Source organism: Ranitomeya variabilis, chromosome 2 (genome assembly GCF_051348905.1).
Source record: "Ranitomeya variabilis isolate aRanVar5 chromosome 2, aRanVar5.hap1, whole genome shotgun sequence".
NCBI classification, from domain to species: Eukaryota; Metazoa; Chordata; class Amphibia; order Anura; family Dendrobatidae; genus Ranitomeya; species Ranitomeya variabilis.
The window spans coordinates 669,311,239-669,335,994 of record NC_135233.1 but is presented as its reverse complement, the minus strand read 5'-3'; positions in this window follow the sequence as shown (position 1 = coordinate 669,335,994).

Genomic DNA, 24,756 nt, shown 5'->3' with positions numbered 1-24,756 from the left:
TGTGATCAGCTCTTCCCGATGTCAGTGGTGGACAGAATTGCTAAGTTTATAAGCTGCACAGCAAAGCTCCGTCGATGGAATAGTTGCTGTGGCCAGCTACTGCGCATCCATCCCCTATTAATTTGAATAAGGGGCAGATGTCTAGTACCCAGCCACAGCCACCATACAGTTGATGGACCTGTGCTGTGCAGCTCCATAACTGAGCAGTTCCGGCCGTGGTTGACACCGGTAACAGTTGATTGGCGGGGGTGCCAGGTATCACACCCTCAACGATTAAGACACTGATGACCTATCCTATGGATAGGTCATCAATGTTAAAGTCCAGGACAACTTCTTAAAAGTTAATTTACGTGGACCGACCAGCTAATCAACCAATTATCAGTAAAGCTTTACATATGCAGACTGCAGTAAATGATGTAATGGATCACTCAATGCATAAACGCTACCATAGTTCTCGGCAGTGCGAGTTCTGTTTACACATTACAACACACAGTCATGATCTTTTACGCTGCCCCAAAACACCATTTCACCCAAAGAACAAGTGCTTTGCTCATTTATCGGGTGATCTTGGCAGCCTGTTTACAATGAAATATTATCGTGAAATGAAAGCTCTTACGAATGCTCATTCATGATTATCCTTCAGTGTAAATGCATCTTTAGTCTATCCCTGACAATAAACATGGTACATCAGGCAAATAAGGAAAGGACTCTGTCTGGTTTACTGATGAAGGATATCTTTGTTATCTCAAGACCAGCCATTATGAAAATCAGCATTTTTGTCTCCACAGTTTACTTTGGCTTCACATAATTACAGATAAATATGGAAAATAGGTGATAAACCAGCAGCCCTAGCCCTAACAAAGCACAAAGCATTTAAACTGCTCAGGACCATCTGGGATGGAAATCAAACCCTCTTATGAACCTTTATAATACAACCCAGGGAATACACTTTGTTTATTTAACAAGCTAGCAAGGATCTTGCTGGAAAGCAAATTCCCAGAGGCTAAGCCGTATAATGTGTATTAGCTTGTGATACAGATATTGAGGATCTCTTTCCTTTAATATATTCTCAAATCAGTCACCAACTATTACGAAAGAGGAATTAAAACAAATACCTTATATATTATTAATACTTTGGATATTCAGTATACTCCGTCCGTATCATTAAGTTCTGGTCTTTGTGAGGAAAGAAATTGCAAATGTTTGCCTGCTTGCAGAGACCACTAGGGAGGACTGAGAGTGTTATTTATACTTTTAAAGGGGTATAATGCTGATGAGATGGAAAACTTATTAGATAAGTACTGGTTCTTTTAATTTTTTTTTTACCATTTTCTCCTTTTGGGCAATTTTTTTGCAGTCTCAAAAAAGCCCCTTTAATATACTTTGTGTATCAATTCTCTACCAGTTTTCAAGATTTTTTTTCATTCAATATGAATGTTTGATTATCATATGGCTAGATTTTATCCACTGGAAGTAAGCAAAGTTTATATTACATGAAAATAAGCAAAACCGTAACTATCTGAATAACTGAAATAAAACAATGGAAAATTGTAAAACTATTGTCATACAAAAAAAATACAATATTTATTTAGCTGAAACAAGAATATGCCTTTAATAATTAATGATAATAATAATAAAAAAATGGTGCACTATTAGTTCCTAAGCAGCCTCTACTAGCCAGAATGATATATTGCAGGGGTGGGGAATCTTTTTTCTGCCAAGGGCCATTTGGATATTTATACCATCCTTCGGGGGCCGTACAAACTCCGCCCACAAAGTACATCCTGACTCTGTCACTGGTTTCAGCATGTAATCTTTCATTGCATGCCGTTCAGTGTTCAGTAGTGAGCACTGCGTGTGTATGCTAACAGAGCAGGAAGGAATTAATGAGCTGGTTGCAATCAAAATACAGCTCCATGCCCAAGAATGCGATCCCTGAGAATCTGCTCGGGGGCCTGATAAAAGGTCATCGAGCGCCGTAAATGGCCCTGGGGCCTGAGGTTCCCCACCATTGATATATTGCTTTATACATACAGTGCTCAAAAAATAAAGGGAACACTAAAACACGACATCCTAGATATCATTGAATGAAATATTCCATTTGCCAATCTTTATGCTTTACATAGTGGAATGCGTAGAGAACAATAAAACATAAAAATTATCAATTTAAATAAAAATTCATATCACATGGGGGTCTGAATTTGGAATGATACTCAAAATCAAAGTGGAAAATCAAATTACAGGCTGATCCAACTTAAGTGTAAATGCCTCAAGACAAGGGAATGTGGCTCAGTAGTGTGTGTGGCCTCCACGTGCCTGTATGACCTCCCTGCTATGACTGGGCATGATCCTGATGAAGAATCAGATGTTCTCCTGAGGGATCTCCTCCCAGACCTGGATTAAAGCATTAGTCAATTCCAGGACAGTCTGTGATGCCACATGGTATTGATGGATGGAAGGAGACATGATGTCCCATATCTTCTCGATTGGATACAGGTCTGGGGAACAAACAGGCCAGTCCATAGCATCAGTGCCTTCATCATGCAGGAACTGCTGACACACTTTAGCCATATGAAGCCTAGCATTTTCATGCATCAGCAGGAACCCAGAGCCCACTGCACCTACATATGGTCTCACAATGGGGCTGAGGATCTCATGAGGGTATCTAATTGCAGTCAAGGTACCTCTGGCTAGCAGATCAAGGGCTGTGCAGACCTCCAAAGAAATGCCTCCCCAGATCATTACTGACCCACTGCCAAACTGGTCACACTGGAGAATGTTGCAGGCAGCAGAACTTTCTCTACAGCATCTACAGACACTGTCATGTCTGTCACATGTGCACAGCATCTACAGACACTGTCATGTCTGTCACATGTGCTCAGTGTGAACCTGCTCTCATCCATGAAGAGCACAGGGCACCAATGCGGAATGTGCCAATCTTGGTGTTCTATGGCAAATGCCAATCGCCCTGCATGGTGATGGGCTGTAAGAACAACACCCATTTGTGAACATGGGCCCTCTTACCACCCTCATGGAGTCTGTTTCTGACCGTTTGAGCAGACACATGGACGTTAGTGGCCAGCTGGATGTCATTTTGATGGACTCTGGCACTACTCCTCCTGTTCCTACTTGCCCAAAGGAGGAGGTAGGAGTCCTGCTGCTGGGTTGTTGTCCTCCTATGATCCTCCATATCTCTTGATGAACTGGCCTTTCTCCAGGAATCTGCTCCATGCTCTGTGCTGACAGACACAGCTACCCTTCTTGCCACAGCTTGCATTGATGTGCCATCCTGGAGAAGCTGCACTACCTGAGCAACTTCTGTGAGTTGTACTGTAAAATTGCCTCATACTACTGTACCTCTAGGGGTGAGAGCAATGACAAAATGCAAAATATGATTCACAGTCAGTGTTGTTTCGTAACTAGACAGGTTGTTTTCACTGAAGTGTTCTTGACTTTAAGTTACATTGTGTTGTTTATGTTTTACCTTTATTTTTTTTTTGCCAGTGTGTATGTGATAGATACACATATGTATTGAATTGGAACTAGTAATAAAATGTAGTCATAAATATAATCCCTGCAAGAAAACCTTATGGACTAGAAATCAGGAGGGAAATTATTGTAGTCACATCACAAAGTACATAATAGGTTAATTGCCCCTCTACACAGCTTTTCATTAGAGCCTCATACATGAGGATATTTAACAAAAAACAATTATTCTATACAAATGACTCAATTATTTGGCCTGAATTGGTGACTTAAGATGATCAGCCCCCATCGTGCTGTATTTTACAAATATAAATTCCCTTGTAAGCAGGTTCATTCACCTTTATTTAATATCTTAGTTAATACATAACACATTTAATTTTCCTGTTTTCAGGAAAAAACCTATCTTGACTATCCACCTATAATTACTTTTACTATATGATTAAAGGTTAACAAAATGCCTTTTTATGTAACATTGAGCTCCTGGCATGATATTTCAAAGTATCTCAATAACAAATTACAATTCTTAAGCTTTAGCATTTTCTGTTTTGGATACATTTTTAAGTTTCCTTTAGTAAGTGATTACTATTGTTACTACTTCTTTTACTATTATTGTTAGCCCTTATTTTTAGATTAATAACATATTCAGTGTGATTGAAGAGTAAAGCGCCTCCATACACATTAGATAGCTGTCAGCCAAAGCCAAACGATAATTCATTTGACAGGTACGCAACTCTCCTGATTTACCAATGCTCAGGGACACTCGGCCAATCTCTCTTGCGTTATCTATGAGAGCACTGCTGCCAGACTCCTCTGGCAGTGGTTTATTTTCCAAAGCACAAAAGCATTCTTTTAATCCCAAAAATCATGTGTCGGGGAAGAGTTGTGAGGTCTTTTGACTGTTGACTGGTACGGCCTACATCTACTGCAATCTTATGTGCTAGGCTTCATTCACACTTGCGTCATGTGACATACGTCGCAATCCGTCGTTTTGGGAAAAAACAGATCCTGCAAATGTGCCCACAGGATGCGTTATTTTCCCATAGACTTGTATTGCCGACGGATCGGGATGTATGTCGAGTCCGTCGTGCACTGGATCCGTCGTGTTTTGTCGGACCGTCGGCACGAAAAAATGTTCAAGGGAACTTTTTTCGTACTTCGCGTCCGCCATTTTCTACCGCGCATGCGCGGCCGGAACTCTGCCCCCTCCTCCCCGAACTTTAGAATGGGCAGCGGATGCGTCGAAAAACTGCATCCGCTGCCCACGTCGTGCATAATTTTCACAAAGTCCGTCGGTACGTTGCGCCGACGCTTAGCAACGGACCCGTACCGACGCAAGTGTGAAAGAAACCTAAGGCCTCTTTCACACTTCAGTCTTTTCGTTTCCGTCAAAATCTGTCGTTTTGCGAAAAAAACGGATCCAGCAAATGTTGCTGCTGGATTCGTTTTTCTTCTCATAGACTTGTATTAGCGACGGATTGTGATGGATGGCCTTCCGTTTCATCCGTCGTTTAATGGGTCCGTCGTAAATTCTATGTCCGTCGCCCGGAGACAACGGACATAGTAACGTTTTTTCTGTACGTCAAAAAATCAGCCAGCGACGGATTCTGTTTTTTGAAATTGAGCATGCCTGGAAGAATTTAACCCATTTTGCCATTCAGGGAAAAAACTCTCTCTCTCTCTCTCTCTCTCCCTCCAGAATTTTGTTCTTTAAATTCCGGCAGCAGCTACTTCGACAGATCCATCAAAAAAACGGATCCAGTGCATCAGTTTTTTACAATCTACACAGGATCCGTCTTTTCAACACTTTGACGGATTGTGACTGATTCTAAAAAACTGATGTGTGAAAGAGGCATAACGAGGCTTTAGGTTTTGGCGCCATTGAAACTTACAAAGGGATTTGTGGAAAGATTTAGATGAAGCAAGCTTTTTGTATCAGGAGAACATTTTAAACCCATAAAAGGCTTATATGGACCTTAAAGACCAGCTAAGTTCGTTCTTTTTAGTTTGTAATTGATATGGCTATATGAGGCTTTGCTTTACCATCAGTTATTGGAGGCACAGTGGGGCAAAAAAGTATTTAGTCAGTCAGCAATAGTGCAAGTTCCACCACTTAAAAAGATGAGAGGCGTCTGTAATTTACATCATAGGTAGACCTCAACTATGGGAGACAAACTGAGAAACAAAAATCCTGAAAATCACATTGTCTGTTTTTTTATCATTTTATTTGCATATTATAGTGGAAAATAAGTATTTGGTCAGAAACAAACAATCAAGATTTCTGGCTCTCACAGACCTGTAACTTCTTCTTTAAGAGTCTCCTCTTTCCTCCACTCATTACCTGTAGTAATGGCACCTGTTTAAACTTGTTATCAGTATAAAAAGACACCTGTGCACACCCTGAAACAGTGTGACTCCAAACTCCACTATGGTGAAGACCAAAGAGCTGTCAAAGGACACCAGAAACAAAATTGTAGCCCTGCACCAGGCTGGGAAGACTGAATCTGCAATAGCCAACCAGCTTGGAGTGAAGAAATCAACAGTGGGAGCAATAATTAGAAAATGGAAGACATTCAAGACCACTGATAATCTCCCTCGATCTGGGGCTCCACGCAAAATCCCACCCCGTGGGGTCAGAATGATCACAAGAACGGTGAGCAAAAATCCCAGAACCACGCGGGGGGACCTAGTGAATGAACTGCAGAGAGCTGGGACCAATGTAACAAGGCCTACCATAAGTAACACACTACGCCACCATGGACTCAGATCCTGCAGTGCCAGACGTGTCCCACTGCTTAAGCCAGTACATGTCCGGGCCCGTCTGAAGTTTGCTAGAGAGCATTTGGATGATCCAGAGGAGTTTTGGGAGAATGTCCTATGGTCTGATGAAACCAAACTGGAACTGTTTGGTAGAAACACAACTTGTCGTGTTTGGAAGAAAAAGAATACTGAGTTGCATCCATCAAACACCATACCTACTGTAAAGCATGGTGGTGGAAACATCGTGCTTTGGGGCTGTTTCTCTGCAAAGGGGCCAGGACGACTGATCCGGGTACATGAAAGAATGAATGGGGCCATGTATCGTGAGATTTTGAGTGCAAACCTCCTTCCATCAGCAAGGGCATTGAAGATGAAACGTGGCTGGGTCTTTCAACATGACAATGATCCAAAGCACACCGCCAGGGCAACGAAGGAGTGGCTTCGTAAGAAGCATTTCAAGGTCCTGGAGTGGCCTAGCCAGTCTCCAGATCTCAACCCTATAGAAAACCTTTGGAGGGAGTTGAAAGTCCATGTTGCCAAGCGAAAAGCCAAAAACATCACTGCTCTAGAGGAGATCTGCATGGAGGAATGGGCCAACATACCAACAACAGTGTGTGGCAACCTTGTGAAGACTTACAGAAAACGTTTGACCTCTGTCATTGCCAACAAAGGATGTATTACAAAGTATTGAGATGAAATTTTGTTTCTGACCAAATACTTATTTTCCACCAGAATATGCAAATAAAATGATAAAAAAACAGACAATGTGATTTTCTGGATTTTTTTTTCTCAGTTTGTCTCCCATAGTTGAGGTCTACCTATGATGTAAATTACAGACGCCTCTCATCTTTTTAAGTGGTGGAACTTGCACTATTGCTGACTGACTAAATACTTTTGTGCCCCACTGTACATTAATGTGCAAAATTTGACACATTGGTCTTCTGCTCTCATCTAAATTGGGAATTATCCAATTTATCATAAATTTGATAAATGTTGAGTGGTGAAGTTGAAGTTAAAATACTAAAGATTTGATGCAAATTTCACAATTTTTGATTGAGGTGGACCAGGATGTTGTTAAAGTATTACTGCTCGAATGTTCCCAAATCAGGTAATTAGGATGCCAAATAATCTGATCAAAGAGTGGATTTCAATTGCTGTGCACATCAACAATCAGGGGGTTGAACCGAGGTTACTCTGATGAACTGAGCCTTAAGGTATCTATTTTTCATAGAATTGAATACAACAGATAGCTGCAAAACACCTTCCACTGTAGTGATATCAAAAGACACTGCAGTATAATGAGGACCTGCACTGCCCACCATTAAAAGTCAGTAGACGGATGTTAAGTGGTTAGAAGTAAAAAATTAGCCAGCTACAACATTTAAAGGGGCTGAGATAATCTTATAAATGTGCCCCCGCTTTGTACTGTGTACTGGCCATGTCTGATCCTACACGGACATGGTCATCATGAATTAAAGACAAGCTCCATCATAACAAATATTTGCTTTACTCTGAAACACCGTAGCATTTCAAAGAAAAGACACTTTATACAGAGAACCATTATTAATGAAATGGTTAGTCTAAGAGGCAGGTCCTCAAGCGCCTCTGCTTGACTGACAGGTTTCTCCATTTACATGCATAGAGACCTGTCAATCAAGCAGAACTGGGCTGGTAAAATATCAATCACCAGTCATGCCAGTCCGAACCACAGGCAGCATGAATCGCCTGCCAGGATCACTATTCATAATTCAGACCTCGAGGGATTCTGTCCAATATTTTTGAATAATCATTCCATTAATGAATAATATATAGACCATTAGTAACAGCACATGAAATCTTTATACCCATATCTAGCTGATGATGTATTTTATTGAACTACTTACTCTGCATCATTGTTCAGTAGCTATCGTAAGCCTATATTTAATTATGTCAAGGACAACATATAAATCTAAGACTTCTAATACTGATTATTATCTTTTCATTTACACCCAAGGTTGGCAGTCTGTCAAAAGAACCTATACATCTCATACTCACAGTAATTAGTAGTTAACTTTTAATATTTGCTGCACAGTTTTTATTGTCTAAAGATCTTGATTTTCCATTTAATAAACCATCACATTGAAATAGGAAGAAAATGCAAGACTTTGTTCATCTGGAAAAGTTCTCTCATTAAAAAATGGTACTGGAAGTATGGCTGCTCCATTCTTTACATTTCACAGAAACATAACTGGCAAAGCCATCTTGATGAATGAATGAAGATGTGAAAAGCAGTCTGTCGGCTGTTATATCCTCAGGAAATATATATATTTCGAAGCTGCTGCTATAAGAAGGAAAGTATATGTTAGGATGCTGTTCATTTCTCAGCCAGAGTTTTTCACTTACTAATGTATATATTGGGCACATATGTTTAAGCGGAACTGCAAATGAAATGTGTAAAATTAATACCCTATTGAGACATACCTGGATCCGAGCCATAAATTTAACATTGTCTCACAGCTTATTACTACCATATTTGGCAGCAGGGCCTAATGTACAGCATCTGGTATCACCTCATATTTTTCCTGGATCATCCATTGATGACAATGTTTTATACCTATTTTTTCCCCATACCTGAATAATTCCAGGTACGGGGAACCTAGGAACCTAGGTTTCTGTATTCTAAAAGAATCTAACAAACCTTATAGCTCTTTACCACCTTATTTTCTTTTAATTTGCATTGAATCCCATATTTGAAGCACAAATCCCCCCAACAGGGCTGAAGACTTGGAACTAATTTCTTTGGCTCCATGGATGGGACTCCCCGACTTCTCTACACCAAAGTCGCCCAGACTCCCAAATTAGGCATGGACTTTCAAATGCACATTTCTCTCACTAAGCATTAGAGAAATGCAGTTGAAATCAGAAGTTTACATACATTTTATAAAAAGACACATATACATGTTTTTCTCTATATCTGACATGAAATCAGAATATTTCCCGTTTTCGATCAAATAGGATTACCATAATTATTATTTGCCAAATGCGAGAATAATGAGAGAGAAAATGTTTTAAGGCATTGTTATTACTTACTGCAAAGTGAAAAGTTTACACGCATTTCAATAGTATTTCGTACCATTGCCCTTAAACTGAATGACTTGGGAACGCTTGGGATATCCTTCGACAAGCTTCTCACAATAGCTGGTCGGAATTTGGGCTCATTCTTCCTGACAAAACTGATGTTACTGATCCAGGTTTGTAGGTCGCCTTGCTCGCACATGCCTTTTCAGCTTTGCCCATAAATTTTCAATATGATTGAGATCAAGGCTTTATGGCCACTCCAAAACATTGACTTTTTTATCCTTAAGCCACTTTGTTACAATTTTGGCACTATGCTTCAGGTCACTGTCCATTTTGAAGACCCATTTCCGCCCAAGCTTTAACTTCCCTGCTGATGTCTTGAGATGTTTCTTCAGTATTGCCGCATAATCTTCTTTTGTAATGATGCCAACTATTTTGTGAAATGCACCAGTCCTTCCTGCAGCAAAACAACCCCACAACATGATGCTGACACCCCTGTGTTTCACAGTTGGGATAGTGTTCTTAGGCTTCCAAGCTTCTCCCTTTTTCCTCCAAACATAACGATTTCCATTATGCCCCAAAAGTTCAATTTTAGTTTCAACAGACCACAGCACGTCTCCAAAAATTAAGATCTTTGTTCCTTTGTGCATTTACAATCATTATTCTGGCTTTTTTTGTTTCTTTTGAAGTTAATGGATTCTTCATGACATGGTGTCCTTTCAGTCCATGTTGATACAGTACTCATTTGACTGTGGATATTAACACAATCTTACCAGCTTCATCCATCATCTTCACAAGGTCTTTTGCTTTTGTCCTTGGGTTGATAAGCACATGTTGGACCAAAGCACATTCATCTTTGGGACACAGAACCAGTCTCCTTACTGAGTGGCATGATATCTGGACATTCCCATCTTGTTTGTACTTGTGCATAATTGTTTAAAAAGATGAACGAGGCACCTTCAGGTATCTTGAAATTGTACCCAAGGATGAGCCAGACTTGTACAAGTCTACAATTCTCTTCCTGATACCTTGGCTGATATCTTTAGACTTTCCCATGATGCTACACAAAGAAGCAGTGTGTTTCAGATGTGCATTAAAATACATCCACAGATGTGTATCTCACTAACTCAGATGTTGCCAAGAAACCCAGAAGCTTCCAAACACATGACATCATCATATTGGCAGTCCAGAATTGTTTAAACACATAGTAATGTTAGTGTATGTAAACTTTTGACTTTGCAGTAAGTAATAAAAATGTTTTAAAACATTCTCTCTCTCATTATTCTGGCATTTGGCAAATATTAATATGTAATAATTATAGGGGATAATTCAGGAGACTCTATGCATGGATCAAGACAACAGGACACAGTTTTATAAGTGGTAAAGTTTATATTATCACACGGTGATTCAAGCAGTTGCAGAGAGAAACGCAAGTCCACAACACTTGGTGCAAATAATAAACGCAGCTTAGCAGTCAATAGGAAACTTCAGAGGTAGATGCAAACGAACAGAAAGTCTATGAAGCACAGTTATTCTTGAGGAAACTTGACACGAATAGATCCTTGACTTAGTCCAGACACAGATAGATATGCTATTAGGCAGTTCAAATCATATCTTAGCTCAACCAGGGAGGCCTGGTTAATAGTCTCAGGTTTTGCAGAGCAGAAACAGCTTACATGTCCACCAAATGCAGATGGAAGTAACATGAGCAGCAGATGAAGGAGGATTACTGAACACTGGTGTATGAAGCAGGAACTCAGAGCAGAGTGGCAGGATCTCCAACACAGGTTCACAGGAGCAGGTGCAGGTGCAAGGCCAGGGAGTAATCAGGAGCTGGATGCAAAGCAGAATAAGCTAGCACAGACTGAAGGCTGGGGTGGAGTTTTATAGCAGGAAGACAAGTGCACATGAGACCAAAGACGCCATGTTGGAAAAGGGCAGTAATGCACAAAAGGTAAAAAATGTTCAGAGTCCTGACATTACTCCCTCCTTAGAAGCAGCCTCAGGACGATCCTGGACCTGGTTTCTCAGGGAATCTCTGATGAAAATGAGAAATCTTCTGTTGGGCATTGATGTTTTCCACAGGTTCCCAAGAGTCTTCCTCAGGGGGATATCCCTGCCATCTTATCAGATATTGGAGCCGATTCCTGCAAAGCCTGGAATCAAAAATTTCCTCCACCACGAATTGTTCTTGCCCATCAATCACCACAGGCTGCGGAGGTGGCACAACACGTCTCTGGAAGGTATTAGGAGACACAGGCTTTAGTAAAGATACATGAAAAACTGGGTGTACCTTCATTGTCCTAGGTAGCTTCAGCCGGCAGGCCACAGAGCTCACAATACCGTTGATCTTGAAAGGGCCAATGAATTTCTGTCCAAGCTTTTGTGAAGGAACATTTAACTTCAGAATCTTAGTTGCTAACCACACGGAATCTCCTACCTTGAACATGGGTGCAGGTTTACGGAATCTATCAGCCGATCTCTTATAACGTTCTTGAGCCGTGGTCAGGGATTCCTTCAGAACCTCCAGATTTTGTCTCATCGCAGTCAGACTTTCCTCCACTGCTGGAACCGGAGAATTAATTGGAGACCTAGGTAAAATGCACAGATGATAACCCAGATTGGCAAAGAAAGGTGTAAATTTAGTGGAGGCACTCTGAGAATTATTATATGAAAATTCGGCTAATGGCAACAACTCCAACCAATCATCCTGGAGATGGCTGACATAGCATCTTAGATATTGTTTCAGCATCTGGTTGGTACGCTCAGTCTGACCATTTGTCTGGGGATGGTAAGCAGAAGAGAGACAGACATTAATATTGAGTGCAGCGCAAAACCCCTTCCAGAATCTTGAAGTGAACTGTACTCCACGGTCAGAGATGATCTCATCCGGCACCCCATGCAACCGAAAGACATTCTGTATAACCAAGTTCACTGTATCTTTAGCAGAGGGGAGGCCGGTGCATGGAACAAAATGAGCAGCCTTAGTCAGGCGATCAACTACCACCATGATTGTATTCATGCCCCCCGATGTAGGCAGCTCCACAATAAAGTCCATTGATATAGACCCCCAAGGGCGGGATGGAACAGGTAATGGTTGTAGAAGACCCGTAGGTGCCACATGAGTCTTGTAACGGGCACATACCTCGCAAGAGAGAACATAGTCCTTGGTATCCTTCAGGCAAGTTGGCCACCAGAAGAATCGGCTCAGGAACTCTTGTGTCTTCTGTACCCCCCTGTGACCAGCCAACTTGGAGTCATGTACCAACTTGAGGATCTGCAGACGGACGACCTCCGGGACGTAGATACGTCGATCTCTGAACCACGTGCCACCCTTAAAGATAAGATTAATATCCACAGGTGGGTTGGCCAAAAATACATCACCTTCATAGGCCTCCCTGCACTCCTTCCACAAGTCCTGATCGTGGATAACTCCGATGAAATTGGCATCAGATAGAATGGTCTTGGACGGGGCTCCAGGTATGGAATCCGCAGCATGGATTCGGGATAAAGCATCAGCCTTCCCATTACGAGAACCTGGACGGTACGAGATAACAAAGTTAAATTGATTTAAGAATAAGTTCCAACGAGCCTGACAAGGAGAAAGACATCTAGCGGATCTAAGCAACTCTAGATTGCGATGGTCAGTTAGCACTATGATCTGTTGTGCAGCTCCTTGCAGATGATGCCTCCATTCTTTGAAAGCGCAATAATAGCCAGCAATTCCTTGTCTCCCACGTCATAATTCTTCTCTGCTGAGGTTAGTCTACGGGAAAAGAAAGCACAAGGATGTAGCAGACCCTTCTCTCCATTTCTTTGGGAGAGAATAGCCCCCAAAGCATTATCAGAAGTGTCCACCTCCACAATGAAGGGATGTGTTGGATCTGGGTGTATCAACAGCGGTGCTGATGTGAAACAGATCTTCAGCCGATCGAAAGCTTCTTGAGCCTGTGATGACCACTTAAAGGGCTTTTCCTTCTTTGTCAAGGAAGTAATGGAACGGACAATATCAGAAAAATTTCGAATTAAGCGTCTGTAGAAATTTGCAAAACCAATAAAACGTTGGACCTCCTTAATGTTCTTGGGTACCGGCCAGCCAAGGATAGCCTGAATCTTACCAGATTCCATGTTCAGCCCCTGGGGAGAGATGATATAACCCAAGAACTGTATCTCAGAACGATGGAACTCGCATTTCTCCGGCTTGATATATAGTTGGTTCTCTTTCAGACGTCTTAAAACAGTTTTGACATGTTCTTCATGTTCCTGTAGAGAGTCAGAAAAGATTAGTATATCTTCCAAATAGATCACCACAAACTGGTCCAACAAATCTCTGAAGATGTCATTAACAAGATGTTGAAATGCTGCAGGGGCGTTACAAAGCCCGAAGGGCAACACAAGAGATTCAAAGTGTCCATACCGGCATCTGAATGCTGTCTTCCACTCATCCCCTGGACGAATACACACCAAATTATAAGCCCCACGAAGATCCAGCTTAGAGAACACCTTAGCATGGCGGACTCTTTCCAGTAATTTGGGAATCAGAGGCAAAGGGTAACGGTTTCGTACGGTTACCTTATTGAGTTCCCGATAGTCAACACAGGGTCTTAGGGTCCCATCCTTCTTCTTTACAATTTAATGGGTGCCCCTGCTGGTGAGGAAGAAGGACATATGAAGCCTTTGGCCAGATTTTCATCAATATACTCCTTTAAGGCTTGAAGCTCAGGTGCCGCCAAAGGGTATACGTGACCAAAAGGAATATCTGCCCCAGGAAGCAACTCAATGGAACAGTCATAATGCCTGTGTGGAGGAAGTTGATCTGCATTCTTCTTGCACAGAGGTCAGAGAACTCTTTATATGCTGGAGGTATAGAAGATACCTGTACATGTGGTTCCATAGCCGTGGACTCAGGGACAGCTTCTGTTAACGCTGAGTTGCTCCTTGTTGGAAAGATAATCTCCTTTGTCTCCCAATTGATAATTGGGTTCTGAGAACGCAACCAAGGAATGCCTAAAATCACAGGAAAATGAGGAGAAGAAATTAGCAAGAAAGAAAGTTGCTCCTGATGATTAGGCTCCAACAAAATTTGAAGGGGTGCGGTCTCCTGATCCACAGGCCCAGAGATTAAAGGTGACCCGTCCACTGTTTCCATGGTAATTGGAGAGGCTCTTTGCTGAATTTTAATACCATGTTCCTTGGCAAATGCGATATCCATGAAATTGCCACCTGCACCAGAGTCAATCATAGCTGAACTGGAAATCCACTTTCCTGAACACAGGATCTTAATAGGGAGAGAACAGTGAGAGTTCTTTTCTTTCAGCTCCTTGGGGGGTGAAGTCATAGAAAGTGAATGGAATACAGCGTTTAAAGGCAGGCTACATTCAGAGATGTCAGATTCATCATCACAGTTGTCATACTCCCCTATTGCTGCTAGCACCTTGTTAGGCCGTCTAGGACACTTAGGACAATTGATCAAGAAGTGGTCAGACTGGCCGCAGTAGAAACATAGACTTTCACGAAGGTGATGCTCCCGGCGCTCATTGATCTTGCGTCTCTGAACGGAATCAATTTGCATGGGCACCTCCTCCACTTCCCGAGATGTTTTACCTGCAGGCTCTTTGGAAGGAAGTGAAAAGTTAGAAATACGGTTATATGCAGCAAATTTCTCCTGCCTACGCTCAGTAAGGCGAATGTCTATGCGCACACAATGCTGTATAAATGTCTCTAGTTCTTGTGGTGACTCTGAGCGAGCTAGTTCATCTTTTATGATACTAGACAGACCCCTATTAAAAATAGGCAATTGTGCATAACTTTCCCAATTGGTATCTACCGCCAATCTCCTGAATTCAGTGGCATACTCAATAACAAAACGTTTAGCCTGGTGTAAAGACAACAAAGCAGATTCAGCGGTTGCATGGTGATTAGGGTCATCAAACATTAATGCCATAGCGGCCAAGAAATCATCCAAGTCATTTAACCGTGGGTCACGAGACTCAATCATCGGATTCGCCCAGGCGAGCGCTCATGAGGTCAGTAGCATTATTACACACAATACTTTGGATCTATCAGTAGGAAAACGGTCAGCATGCACATCAAAATATAGCATACATTGATTCACAAAGCCACGAAATTTGTCGTGATCACCATTAAATCTGAATGGTGGCAACTTAGGTGGGCTAGCTGGTGGCGGTTGCCCAGAGGGTAAAGTCACTTGTGCAGCTATTTGCGTGCTTATGTCCTGAAAAGCCCGTCCATACTGGGACTCTATGCCAGCAAGTTTGTTTTCCTGGGCTGCCATGCGATTGCTTAAGTCCTGCAAAGTTTGTCCAAACACTCGTTGATTGTGTTCAAAGCTTCCAAACATCTTTTGCAGACCTTCCACATCTTTCTGCAGTGATCTAATTATGGAAAACACCTGCTCTAATCTGCTCTCTGCAGTCATTGATCCAACAGTCTCCTTTTTTTTATGGCTAGATTATCCTGTAGTAATTATAGGGGATAATTCAGGAGACTCTTTGCGTGGAACAAGACAACAGGACACAGTTTTATAAGTGGTAAAGTTTATATTATCACACGGTGATTCAAGCAGGTGCAGAGAGAAACTCAAGTCCACAACACTTGGTGAAAATAATAAATGCAGCTTAGTAGTTAATAGGAAACTTCAGAGGTAGATGCAAACAAACAGAAAGTCTATGAAGCACAGTTATTCTTGAGGAAACTTGACACGAATAGATCCTTGACTTAGTCCAGACACAGATAGATATGCTATTAGGCAGTTCAAATCATATCTTAGCTCAACCAGGGAGGCCTGGTTAATAGTCTCAGGTTTTGCAGAGCAGAAACAGCTTACATGTCCAGCAAATGCAGATGGAAGTAACACGAGCAGCAGATGAAGGAGGATTACTGAACACTGGTGTATGCAGCAGGAACTCAGAGCAGAGTGGCAGGATCTCCAACACAGGTTCACAGGAGCAGGTGCAGGTGCAAGGCCAGGGAGTAATCAGGAGCTGGATGCAAAGCAGAATAATCTAGCACAGACTGAAGGCTGGGGTGGAGTTTTATAGCAAGAAGACAAGTGCACATGAGACAAAGGACGCCATGTTGGAAAAGGGCAGTAATGCACAAAAGGTAAAAAATGTTCAGAGTCCTGACATAATAATTATGGTACAGTGGGGAAAAATGTATTTAGTCAGCCACCATATGTGCAAGTTATCCCACTTAAAAGGATGAGAGAGGCCTGTAATTGACATCACAGTTAGACCACAACTATGAGAGTCAAAATGAGAAAACAAATCCAGAAAATCACCTTGTCTGATTTTGCAAGATTTATTTTGCAAATTATGGTGGAAAATAATTATTTGGTCACCTAAAAACATGCAAGATTTCTGGCTCTCACAGACCTGTAACTTCTTCTTTAAGAGACTCCTCTGTCCTCCACTCATTACCTGTAGTAATGGCACCTGTTTGAACTTGTTATCAGTATAAAAGATACCTCTCCACAACCTCAAACAGTCACATTCCAAACTCCACTATGGTGAAGACCAAAGAGCTGTCGAAGAACACCAGAAACAAAATTGTAGCCCTGGACCAGTCTGGGTAGACTGAATCTGCAATAGGCAAGCAGCTTGGTGTGATGAAATCAACTGTGGGAGCAAAAATAAGAAAATGGAAGACATACAAGACCACTGATAATCTCCCTCGATCTGGGGCTCCACACAAGAGCTCACCCCGTGGGGTCAAAATGATCACAAGAATAAGCAAAAATCCCAGAACCACATGAGGGGACCTAGTGAATGACATGCATAGAGGTGGGACCACCATAACAAAGGCTACCATCAGTAACACACTACGCCGCCAGGGACTCAGATCCTGCAGTGCCAGACGTGTCCCCCTGCCTAAGCCAGTACATGTCCGTGCCCATCTGAAGTTTACTAGAAAGCATTTGGATTATCCTGAAGAGTATTGGGAGAATGTCATACAGTCTGATGAAAATAAAGTAGAACTGTTTGGTAGAAACAAAACTCGTCATGTTTGGAGGAAACAGAATGCTGAGTTGCATCCAAAGAACACCATACCTACTGTGAAGCATGGCAGTGGCAACATCATGCTTTGGGGCTGTTTCTCTAAAGAGGGACCAGGACTACTGATCCGTGTACATGAAAGAATGAATGGGGCCATGTATCGTGAGATTTTGAGTACAAACCTCCTTCCATCAGCAAGTGCATTGAAGATGAAACGTGGATAGGTCTTTCAGCATGATAATGATCCCAAGCACACCACCAGGGCAATGAAGGAGTGGCTTCATAAGAAGCATATGAAGGTTCTGGAGTGGCCTAGCCAATCTCCAGATCTCAACCTCAAAAAAACCTATGGAGGGAGTTGAATGTCCGTGTTGCCCAGTGTCAGGCCCAAAACAGCACTGCTCTAGAGGAGATCTGCATGGAGGAATGGGCCAACATACCACCAACAATGTGTGCTAACCTTGTGAAGACTTACAGAAAACGTTTGACCTCTGTTATTGCCAACAAAGGATACATAACAAAATATTGAGATGAACTTTTCTTAATGACCAAATACTTATTTTCCACCATAATTTGAAAAATAATTCTTGCCAAATCAGACAAGGTGATTTTCTGATTTTTTTTTTCTCATTTTGACTCTCATAGTTGTGGTCTGCCTATGATGTCAATTACAGGCCTCTCTCATCATTTTAAGTGGGAGAACTTGCACAATTGGTCACTGACTAGTGTTGAGCATTCCGATACTGCAAGTATCGGGTATCGGCCGATACTTGCTGTATCGGAATTCCGATACCGAGATCCGATATTTTTGTGGTATCGGGTATCGGTATCGAAACAACATTAATGTAAAAATGTGTAAAAGAGAGAATTAAAATAAAAAATATTGCTATACTCACCTCTCCGACGCAGCCTGCACCTTACCGAGGGAAGCGGCAGCGTTCTTTGTTTAAAATTCGCGCTTTTCTTTCCTTTACGTGAGTCCCGGCTTGTGATTGGTTGCGTGCCGCCCATGTGACCGGGACGCAACCAATCACAGCAAGCCGTGACGTAATTTCAGGTCCTTCAGGATTTTAAAATTACGTTCCGGCGTTGTGATTGGTTGCGTCGCAGTCACATGGGAGACGCAACCAATCACAGCAAGCCGTGACGTAATTTCAGGTCCTTAAGGATTTTAAAATTACGTCCCGGCTTTGTGATTGGTTGCGTCGCAGTCACATGGGAGACGCAACCAATCACAAGCCGTGACGTCACGGGAGGCTGGACACGCGCGCATTTTAAAATGGGCGCGTGTCCAGCCTCCCGTGACGTCCCGGCTTGTGATTGGTTGCGCCGCGGTCAACCAATCACAAGCCGGGAGGCTGGACACGCGCCCATTTTAAAATTTTAAAATGCGCGCGTGTCCAGCCTCCCGGCTTGTGATTGGTTGACCGCGGCGCAACCAATCACAAGCCGGGACGTCACGGGAGGCTGGACACGCGCCCATTTTAAAAAGCGCGCGTGTCCAGCCTCCCGTGACATCACGGCTTGTGATTGGTTAATGGCGGCCATGTTGCCGGGACGCGGACCAATCACAGCAAGCCGTGACGTAATTTCGTCACGGCTTGCTGTGATTGGTCCGCGTCCCGGCAACATGGCGCCGTGACCAATCATAAGCCGGGACGTCACTGGAGGCTGGACACGCGCGCTTTTTAAAATGGGCGCGTGTCCAGCCTCCCGTGACGTCCCGGCTTGTGATTGGTTAATGGCGGCCATGTTGCCGGGACGCGGACCAATCACAGCAAGCCGTGACGTAATTTCGTCACGGCTTGCTGTGATTGGTCCGCGTCCCGGCAACATGGCCGCCCTGACCAATCACAAGCCGGGACTTCACGTAACCAAGTAAAAGCGCGAATTTTAAACAAACAACGCTGCCGGTTCCCTCGCTGAGGTCCAGGCTGCGTCGGAGGGTGAGTATAGCGATATTTTTTATTTTAATTCTTTCTTTTACACATTTATATGGATCCCAGGGCCTGAAGGAGAGTTTCCTCTCCTTCAGACCCTGGGAACCATCAGGAATACCGTCCGATACTTGAGTCCCATTGACTTGTATTGGTATCGGGTATCGGTATCGGATTGGATCCGATACTTTGCCGGTATCGGCCGATACTTTCCGATACCGATACTTTCAAGTATCGGACGGTATCGCTCAACACTATCACTGACTAAATACTTTTTTTCCCCACTGGAATACTAATTGACCTAAAACTTGAAAGGTATATTCTGATTTCATGTCAGAAATTGAGAAAAGCATGCATATGTGTCTCTTTATGTAGTATACATAAACGTGTGGTTTCAACTGTATATAGACATAAATTGATATGAGTTCTGGTTGGCCAATATATTGTTGTCTAGCAGTATAATCTTGGATTACGCTCGTCTGTGTGGAGAAGAAAGTGTAAAAGATTGCTTAGCTAGAGCCATTGAGAGAGAAAGTGTATAAAGAGAACCTGTCAAGGTCAAATACGCTATTAATCTGCGGATATGGGGTTAATCTGCAGGTTAATAGTGTTCTGAACCTGCCTAGCGCCCACTCTTAGAGCCCTGATGCTGAGAGGAAATTAACTTTATTCCCCCTGGCAGCGTGACGAGTTCAGTCACAGGGGCGGTGCCAGCGCTGGTTCAGTCACCGCTCTGTATATAGAGAGCGGCAGCTTTAACAACTACCCCTCTGGCACTGACTGTTACCTCGGTAAGCATTAAATAAACCCCATATCTACAGGGTTTTCATATGACAGATTCCCTTTACGTTGAAGGCTACCTGTCTCTATGAATGTGCTGAGAGAACCTGGATAGCGGTCTGTTGTGATTCGGTTATTTGGCTCCCCCAGTGGTCGCTTGTGGTACTGGTGTCTTTGAGCTTTTCACCTGTTTCTATCAGGATGTGGGAGTTTCCTATTTAGCCTTGTTCCTCAGTCATTCCAATGCCGGCCATCAATGTAACCAGAGTCTTTCTGTTGCATGTACCTGCTCCCAGTCTGCTGACCAGCTAAGTTGGACATTTCTGTCCTTTGTCTATTTTTGTATCTTTTGTCCAGTTTGCACTTATGTGATTCTCTGCAGCTGGAAGCTCTTGTGGGCTGAAATTGCCACTCCGGTGCCATGAGTTGGCACATGAGTTTAAGGTAATTTCAGGATGGTATTTGATAGGGTTTTGTAGCTGACTGCGAAGTCCACTATTGTATCCTTCTGCTATCTAGTTAGTGGGCCTCGCTGTGCTAAATCTGCTTTCATACTACGTTTGTCTTTTCATCTTAACTCACCGTTATTATATGTGGGGGGCTACTATCTCCTGTGGGGGATTTTCCTCTGGAGGCAAGCCAGGACTGTGTTTCATCTACTAGGGGTAGTTAGCTCTCCGGCTGGTGCGAGACGTCTAGCAAAAACGTAGGTACGTTCCCTGGCTACTATTAGTTGTGTGTATAGGTTTAGCATCGCGGTCAGCTCTAGTTTCCATCACCCGAGAGCTTGTCCGTTTTTTCTATGCTTCTGATGTTCCCCTGCCATTGGGAACCATAACAGTATGGCCGGCCAACATGTTTAATCTATGGGCTGAAGCAGGAGAGAAAAGGAACTGTGTGAAATTTTTTTTTTTTTTCCTCCCTCTGAAGTTGCACTCCAGCTCTAATTGCAGTCTCCTGCTTTCCTCTCCTCTTAACCCCTGAATGGCTCAGATTTTATCTGTTGAAATATGGATCTCCAGAGTCTGGCTACAAATTTGAATAATCTTGCTGCTAAAGTTCAGAATATACAAGATTTTGTTATACATGCTCCTCGGTCTGAACCTAAAATTCCTATACCAGAGTTTTTCTCCGGAGATCGATCTTGTTTTCTGAATTTTAAATACAATTGTAAATTGTTTCTTTCTCTGAGATATCACTCTGCTGGAGATCCTGCACAGCAGGTTAAAATTGTGATTTCATTATTGCGGGGTGACCCTCAGAATTGGGCATTTTCATTGGCACCAGGGGATCCTGCGTTGCTCAATGTGGATGCGTTTTTTCTGGCCTTAGGGTTACTTTATGAGGAACCTAATTTAGAGATTCAGGCTGAAAAGGCCTTGATAGCCCTCTCTCAGGGGCAAGATGAAGCCAAAATATATTGCCAGAAATTTCGAAAATGGTCTGTGCTTACTCAGTGGAATGAGTGCGCTCTGGCGGCAAATTTCAGAGAAGGGCTCTCTGATGCCGTAAAAGATGTCATGGTGGGGTTTCCTACGCCTACGGGTCTGAATGAGTCCATGACAATGGCTATTCAGATTGATCGGCATTTACGGGAACGCAAACCTGTGCACCATTTGGCGGTGTCTTCTGAGAAAGCACCAGAGAGTATGCAATGTGACAGTTTTCTGTCCAGAAGCGAACAACAGAATTATAGACGCAAAAATGGGTTGTGCTTCTATTGTGGGAATTCAACTCATGTTATATCAGCATGCTCAAAACGAACAAACAAAGTTGCTAAATCCTCTGCTATTGGCACTTTGCAGTCCAAGTTTATTTTGTCTGTGACTTTAATTTGTTCGTTATCTTCTATTGTCGCGGATGCTTATGTGGATTCTGGTGCCGCTTTGAGTCTTATGGATTGGTCCTTTGCCAGGCGCTGTGGGTTTGATCTAGAGCCTCTGGAAGTCCCTATACCTTTAAAGGGTATTGATTCTACACCATTGGCTAGTAATAAACCACAATACTGGACACAAGTGACTATGCGTATGACTCCAGACCATCAGGAGGTGATTCGCTTCCTTGTGTTGTTTAATCTACATGATGTATTAGTGCTGGGATTGCCATGGTTGCAAACCCATAACCCAGTCCTTGACTGGAAAACAATATCTGTACTAAGCTGGGGATGTCAGGGAAATCATGGGGGCGCACCTTTGGTTTCCATTGCTTCATCTATTCCCTCTGAGATCCCGGCTTTTTTGTCTGATTATTGTGATGTTTTTGAGGAGTCTACTCTTAATTCTCTTCCCCCTCACAGAGATTGTGATTGCGCCATAGATCTGATTCCTGGCAGTAAATTTCCTAAGGGTCGTTTATTCAATCTGTCTGTACCTGAACATGCTGCTATGCGAGAGTATATTAGGGAGTCCTTGGAAGAAGGACATATTTGTCCTTCTTCGTCTCCTTTAGGAGCAGGGTTCTTTTTTGTAGCCAAAAGAGATGGTTCTTTGAGACCTTGTATTGATTATAGACTCTTAAATAAGATCACAGTCAAATATCAGTATCCTTTGCCATTGCTGACAGATTTATTTGCTCGCATTAAGGGAGCTAAGTGGTTCTCTAAGATTGATCTTCGTGGTGCGTATAATTTGGTGCGAATTAAGCAGGGGGATGAGTGGAAAACCGCATTTAATACGCCCGAGGGCCATTTTGAGTATTTGGTAATGCCTTTTGGTTTGCCAAATGCCCCTTCGGTTTTTCAGTCCTTTATGCACAATATTTTCCATGAATATCTGGATAAATTCATGGTTGTGTATCTGGATGTCGTTTTGATTTTTTCGGATGACTGGGAGTCTCATGTTCAACAGGTTAGGAAGGTTTTTCAGGTTTTGCGGACCAATTCTCTGTTTGTAAAGGGTTCAAAGTGCGTATTTGGGGTTCAGAAGATTTCTTTTCTGGGGTACATTTTTTCCCCTTCTTCTATTGAGATGGATCCTGTTAAGGTTCGGGCAATTTGTGACTGGACGCAGCCGACTTCTCTTAAGAGCCTTCAGAAATTTTTGGGCTTTGCTAATTTTTATCATCGATTCATAACTGTTTTTTCTAGCGTGGTCAAGCCTTTGACTGATTTGACTAAAAAAGGTGCTGATGTTGCCGATTGGTCTCCTGCTGCTCTGGAGGCCTTTCGAGAGCTTAAGCGCCGCTTTTCTTCTGCCCCTGTGTTGCGCCAGCCTGATGTTTCACTTCCTTTTCAGGTGGAAGTTGATGCTTCCGAGATTGGAGCGGGGGCGGTTTTGTCCCAGAAAAGTTCAGATGCTTCAGTGATGAGACCTTGTGCGTTCTTTTCTTGAAAATTTTCGCCCGCCGAGCGAAATTATGACGTCGGTAATCGGGAGCTTTTGGCGATGAAATGGGCATTCGAGGAGTGGCGTCATTGGCTTGAGGGTGCTAGACATCAGGTGGTGGTCTTGACTGATCACAAGAATTTGATTTATCTTGAGTCGGCCAGACGTCTGAATCCTAGACAGGCGCGCTGGTCGTTGTTTTTCTCTCGGTTTAATTTTGTGGTCTCGTATCTGCCAGGTTCTAAAAATGTGAAGGCAGATGCCCTTTCTAGGAGTTTTGAACCTGATTTCCCTGGTGATTCTAAACCTACGGGTATCCTTAAGGATGGGGTGATATTGTCTGCTGTCTCCCCTGACCTGCGACGTGCTTTACAAGAGTTTCAGGCGGATCGGCCTGATCGTTGTCCGCCTGGTAGATTGTTTGTGCCGGATGAGTGGACCAGTAGAGTCATCTCGGAGGTTCATTCTTCTGCGTTGGCAGGTCATCCGGGAATTTTTGGTACCAGGGATTTGGTGGCTAGGTCCTTCTGGTGGCCTTCCTTGTCTCGGGACGTGCGTACTTTTGTGCAGTCTTGTGATGTTTGTGCTCGGGCCAAGCCTTGTTGTTCTCGGGCTAGTGGATTGTTGTTGTCCTTGCCTATTCCTAAGAGGCCTTGGACACACATCTCTATGGATTTTATTTCTGATCTCCCTGTTTCTCAGAAAATGTCTGTCATCTGGGTGGTGTGTGACCGTTTTTCTAAGATGGTTCATTTGGTACCTTTGCCCAAGTTGCCTTCCTCATCTGAGTTGGTGCCTCTGTTTTTTCAGAATGTGGTTCGGTTGCATGGTATCCCGGAGAATATAGTTTCTGACAGGGGATCTCAGTTTGTGTCCAGATTTTGGCGGGCGTTTTGTGCCAGGATGGGCATTGATTTGTCTTTTTCGTCTGCATTTCATCCTCAGACGAATGGCCAGACGGAGCGTACTAATCAGACCTTGGAGACTTATTTGAGGTGTTTTGTGTCTGCTGATCAGGATGACTGGGTCACCTTTTTGCCGTTGGCAGAGTTTGCCCTTAATAATCGGGCCAGTTCTGCCACTTTGGTTTCCCCTTTCTTTTGCAATTCAGGGTTCCATCCTCGTTTTTCATCTGGTCAGGTGGAATCTTCGGATTGTCCTGGAGTGGATACTATGGTGGACAGGTTGCATCGTATTTGGGGGCAGGTGGTGGACAATTTAAAGTTGTCCCAGGAGAGGACTCAGCATTTTGCTAATCGCCATCGTCGTGTTGGTCCTCGTCTTCGTGTTGGGGACTTGGTGTGGTTGTCTTCCCGTTTTGTCCCTATGAGGGTCTCTTCTCCTAAGTTTAAGCCTCGGTTCATCGGTCCTTATAGGATTTTAGAAATTCTTAACCCT